This window comes from Lytechinus pictus, chromosome 3 (genome assembly GCF_037042905.1).
Source record: "Lytechinus pictus isolate F3 Inbred chromosome 3, Lp3.0, whole genome shotgun sequence".
NCBI lineage: Eukaryota > Metazoa > Echinodermata > Echinoidea > Temnopleuroida > Toxopneustidae > Lytechinus > Lytechinus pictus.
The window spans coordinates 81,247,142-81,253,252 of record NC_087247.1 but is presented as its reverse complement, the minus strand read 5'-3'; positions in this window follow the sequence as shown (position 1 = coordinate 81,253,252).

The window sequence follows — 6,111 nt, the reverse complement described above, 5'->3', positions numbered from 1 at the left end:
TCAAGAATCTTAAGGAACTCTTCATTCTGTAGGAGGTCTTTAATCACTTGACACGTTACAGCTGCAGTTTGTCTAGTGTTCATTGAGCTTGAAGATGGGGATGGACCGGCCATTGTTTAGAATAAAAAGCCTAAGCTTGTTATATTGGAATGCGATTAAGTAGGCTTTCACTCTCAACTAATCTTGTTCAGTACAATATAAGGTGAACAATGGTTATTACATGCAGTAGTCAAATTCAAATGTAGGGAAGTGCAATGAACTTGAAGGTCACTTTCAGTGTTTATAAACAAGAAGAAGAGTTCGAGATCACTGGAACATCACTGTATCATATGCATGGGACTGTAGATCAAATTCAGACACACAGAAGGTTCCACATCAACATGATTTTTCCTGGCTTATACTCCAATAATAAAGAAAAAATGTTCACATTGTTAATTAGATCAATCTTACAAAGGTGATACTCACAGTCCATTTGTCTATATGGTAAATCAATATGGTAAATCAATTCCAAGATTTAGTCGAAAAAAGGGAGAAACTCCAGCAGGATTCAACACAACACTCAACACTCATCACACTATATAATGTTCCCACCTCCTGTAGAGAACACCATCTTTGACATCTAGCTGGTCCCAGTGATCCAGGAGAACCTTGACCTTAAAAGGATATGCCGTCGCCTCTTCCCGGGATGGCTTCCTCCCTTCCACCAGTGCATTCCTGACTGGATTTATGTTAGGATCTTCCTGTTGGGCCTCTTGGATGTCAGCTAGGTTATCATTCCTCAACGTGATGACGTTGATATTCCTAGTGTCTCCTCCGTAGATGCAGCCTCCTTCTCGCTTACACTGCCTGCATGGTCTTCGTGATAGAGCGTCAGCGTTGCTGTGAATCCTTCCAGCTCTGTGTATAATCTCAATGTCGTAGCTTGATATGACTTCCAGCCATCTTGCCAGCTGACCTTCAGGTTGCCGGAAATTCATCAGCCATCTCAGAGCTCCATGATCAGTCCTCACCTGGACGTGGCGACCATACAAATACTGCTTGTAATGTTTGAGGTACACTACTACAGCAAGTAGTTCCTTACGGGTTACACAGTAGTTTCTTTCTGGTTTGCTTAGGACTCGGCTTCCATAGGCAATGACCAGTTCCTGGCCATTCTGTATCTGGGAGAGTACACCACCGATACCATCATTGCTGGCGTCTGTGTCCAGAATGAACCTTCCCTCCTCGGTAGGGTATACCAGTATTGGAGCCGTGACTAGTCTATGCTTCAGTTTCTCGAAGGCTTCTTGGCAGTCCTGGTTCCACTCAAACTTCCGTCCTTTCTCTGTCAGTTGATGCATAGGGCTAGCAATTCTGGCAAAGCCTTCAACAAAGCGACGATAGTAAGATGCAAGGCCTAAGAATCCACGGACCTCCCTCACTGACTCGGGTCTGGGCCATGTCCTGATGGTTTCTGTTTTGTCCTTCTCAGTCGATATACCTTCTGCAGAGACGACGTGCCCGAGGTATGAAACAGAAGTCTTGAACAAGTTGCACTTCTTTGGCTTCAACTTCAGCCCTGTCTGTCTTAGACGTTCAAACACCTGCTGCAGCCTCGCCATCTCCTCATCAATGGATTTCCCGAACACGATCACGTCATCCAAGTAGACCAATAGCGTCTCCCAGTGCAGTCCTCTTAGTACCTGGTCCATGAGTCTTTCAAACGTTGCTGGGGCGTTGCACATGCCAAAAGGCATAACCTTCCAGGCATACAGTCCCCCATCTGCTAGGAAAGCTGACTTCTTCTGTGCATCCGTGTCAAGCTCTACCTGCCAGTACCCACTAGCAAGGTCCAACGTTGAAAACCATTTGGCTCCAGAGAGTGCGTCAAGGGTCTCGTCGATCCGAGGAAGAGGATATGCATCCTTGATGGTAACATTATTTAGTTGCCTGTAATCAACACAGAAGCGTTGGGAGCCATCTTTCTTCCTGACTAAGACGATGTTGGCTGCCCATGGACTGTCTGAAGGCTCGATGAGTTCCCTGTCCAGAAGATCGTTGACCTGCTTCCTGATTTCATCTCGCTGTCCAAATGGATGTTTCCGTGGCCTCTGTTTGATTGGTCTGGTCTGCCCGGTGTCAACTGTATGCTTCACCAGGTTGGTTTTCCCCAGATCATAGTCTCCCTTAGAAAAGACATCCTGGTATGTAGTCAGTAGCTTAGCAATAGGTGCATGGTACTGCTCTGGCACCTCTTGTATACTCCGCTCGTACAAATCAGTCAGGTACTCTGGTAGATCAATCTCCTCACTGGAAAGATGAGATGCTCGGATATCTAGTTCTGATACTGCCGACAAATATCCTAGCTCTGTCCCCTTCTTTATCACACGTTGTGATCCTGTAGGGTTGTATACTCTAACTGGGACTGCTCCATTACTAGTTCTGACGAGGGTCCTGGCCAAGATGATGCCTTTCTGTGTAAGTTGACGTCTATCATTTGATGCTTCAACCATGCCTGTAACGTCATCTGAAACCCCGTCCAGTACTTTTCCTGTAATGATGCCTTCTCGGCCTGCCGGTATGGTGTACATCTCAGTAGCTATGATGCGAAAGCAAGTTCTAGTGTTGTCTTCATGGCGACACTGAACTGAACCCCACTTGGTTTCCATTGTAGCAGTCTCCAAGTTAAGCCTTGCTCCTAACTGCAGAAGATTATCCATGCCCAAGACTCCATCGCTACAGATATCAGCGACAATCAGGGTGATCCTTGCCTTCCCCTGGCCTATTATCACTTCTGTGTGGATATTTCCATCCACCTCTAGTTGTGAGCCATCTGCAAGCATAACCTTCTCTGTAGTAGTTTGAATTGTAGGCTTCTCTTGTAGTTTCGCATAGCCTGACTTGGAGATGTATGTATCTGTTGCTCCTGTGTCTACCAGAAAACTCAACTGTGTCCCACTGATAGTGACTGGCACATACATGCCCTTCAGAATTCCTTTGTTGATTTCTCCATTGTACCTGGTTGTAACTATTGGCTGTGTGGCATTTGGTATTGAGGGGCTGGTGCTTCCAGGTTCCACGGCCGCGCCATGCCCCCCTGGGGCGACCTTACTTCGTTTGTTGAGCTCTGATATTGTTGCTCGGCTTGATGAATCTGAGCCTCGTCTCTTATCCTCTTTTTGCACTTCCTCTTCATGTGGCCTTTCTTTCCACAATAGTAGCAGCTACCATCAAACTTGTCTGAATTTCCCTGCTTCTGCTGTTGCTTGTCACTAGGTACCACAGTCTGAGGTTGTGGCTGTAGTGCAGTCCTGATGGCCTCTACCAATTCTTCCTTCAAGGTAGCTACCATAGCTTTCACTTCTGAAATTGGTTCGGAGGTTGATTCATCTTCCTCATTCTCCTTTGTCATTGCCCTGCTGTACTTAGGTTTCCTGCTGCTCCGCTGGTCTTCAGAATGATGGAAGGCCTCAGCTACCACTGCAGCATGTACCATATCATCCAATGTCTTACACTGGTTGTTGAACACTGCCTCTCTGAGCTTAGGTTTCACAAGGGCATCCATGAATTGTCCCTTCGCCAATCTGTCACGGACATCAAAATCCAGCTCTGGGTAGGCCAATGCAGTGAGCTCTCTGATGCTTTGTGCAAGCTCCTTGAGTGTCTCGCCCTCCTGTCTCTGTCTTTGCTTCAGCTCTAGTAGATGATTCTCAGCCTGTTTATTGTCTGAGAACCGATTGGCCAGCATTCTCTTCAGATCATTGAAGCCTACCATATGCCTTTGTTCCCGTAGCAGCCTTAGTGCCTGACCTCTTAAGCATGATGCCAGGATCCTCCCCGCTTCTTCATCATCCCAGCCATTCACTGCTCGGCATGAGTTGAAATGTTGGCTGTAATCAATCCATGATGAACATCCATCATATTTGTCTGGCTTGATAAAGTGGGTACCCCTAGGCTTCTGTTGGGCATCCTGTGATGACCTTGGTTTTGACGTATGCCCATGTTGGAGTGTATCTTCCAATGCTTGCTGGATTATGGCCTGGAGCCTACTGTCATAAATTGGAGGGTCTCGCACAGCAGTTGGTTGCACCGCTGGTGATGCCGTCTCCCTGGCAGCATTTTGTACTGGCGAATTAATAGGAATGCCTCTCCTATTCTGCCACGTAGTGTTGGATTGGACTTCCTCCTCCTCAGTTGATGATGCTGTTTGTGTAGACCTATCTGTGCTCCCCCGAGTGGTCAGTTTTCTTCGTCTTCGCCTTATAGGTTTACTCTGCTCATTAGAGGATGATAAAAGCAGCTTCTCCATCTGTGCTTGCATAGATTTAGCCTGTTGCATCATCATAACATATGCCTTGGCTTGCTGTTTCATTTCGTCATTAGCATTGGCTTGATGCTTCATCATTTCCTCCTGAGCCGTGGCTTGATGTTTCATCATCTCTTCCTGAGCCTTCGATTGGTATTTCATCATTTCCTCCTGGGCTTTGGCTTGATGTTTCATCATCTCGACGATCTCCATTAGAGCCTCGGTCTTCTGCCTTCTTCCCCTACTGGTAGATAACTTGATTCCGGAATGGGTAGAAACTGATTCATCCCCTGAAGTATTGCTGCCATCTGTTCCGGATGTCCTCACATTCTCCATCCCACTTCTGACACCATTTGTGTGGCGGCCCTCCTTCTTGGAACGGGTCCTGGATGCTGGGGGGCCGGCCTGTCCCTTGCCTCTATCACCTTCATCCGTTGATGAATTACTAGCCATTCTTAATGCGAGCGGTTTCCTTATATCTGTATATATGGCGTAATGTAGAGACCCGGGCGTGTTCCGTTTTCCCAAAATATATGGGGGTGGAGTGTTGAGGGGTAGTGTGAACAGGTGAAATATAGAATAACAGGGGATTTCTATTGGGGCTGTATAATCTCTATGGGAAGGCTTATACTGTATAAGTCAATCGGATTCCATAGATCACACAGGTTGGAGACGATGATTACATTTGGTGTATGACAACGGTCATATTTTAATTATACATCATTGTTCAGCAATTGTACAGGTTATCACCATTAACACCGTCACCAATTATCCAGAATTGTATTTGCAGTAGTAGAAATTAAGCGAGCAATGTTCATTTTCAAACCTTTTCTTGATTCAGCCCAGTTTGAGAGGAGCGCAGGGAGTTCTTCGTCCGACTCCGACCTCCGCCAGCGTCGAAGTGACGAACTCACTGCGAAACTCCGCTATTTATAGTCTCCGAGAGCTGCCTTACGCAGTGCGTTGCGTAAGTCGATCATTGAGTTCTAACGCACCAAATGCTATAGCGCCATCTACGTTTACTGCATTATAACTAAAAACCGTAGCGGACTGGTTCGCTACAATATTCTGTATTTTTATAGAATACTTGTATATAATGATAATTTTGTAAATTATGCGTAAAATCAACAGTGTCTGATTGTATGAGACTAAAAAGGAAAATATGAGAGGCTGCGTGTGAAAAATCTAATTTATTTATTTTATTTGCCAGATATAACGCAAGAAATACAAATGTGAGTGTTTAGAGTATAAACATACCTCAGTTGCATGATGAGTAACAGAAGAAAATGAAAATATGAAAATTGCTGCAAACATGTCCAAGTGGATAAAGTATATAGTACTTTGCAATAATAATAACATAGAAAAAGGTGTGAATCAATTCGCAATGGAAAAAATACTTTTACAGAAATAATGCTAAATATGACAACGATCATAAACGCTGGTCATATTTAAAGATGATCACTTAATTTATGGAAGTTTATATAAGAATATAAGGTTTAAGAAATAACATAAAAATATATATGTTCAACATTTCAAAGTTAAGGAGTATAGAGATTATATGCTATGACATAAGGGCCGAAAGGGGCCTACCCTAAGATTTAAAATGCGCCTCTTCGTATATGACTTTCCATAATCTTTTCTTTAATGAACTTATCTTCATTTGTAATGGTTGTGATGGATTCGTAAGCTATAGGCTTGATCTGTATCTTAAATTCAATATTAGCTGCAGGTTTTTTGTTTTGTTTCACTGTTTCAAATCCAACAATTAATTTTCATTGATTAACTGATAAATCTCAGCAAAAAAAAATAATTATAATGAAAATAAA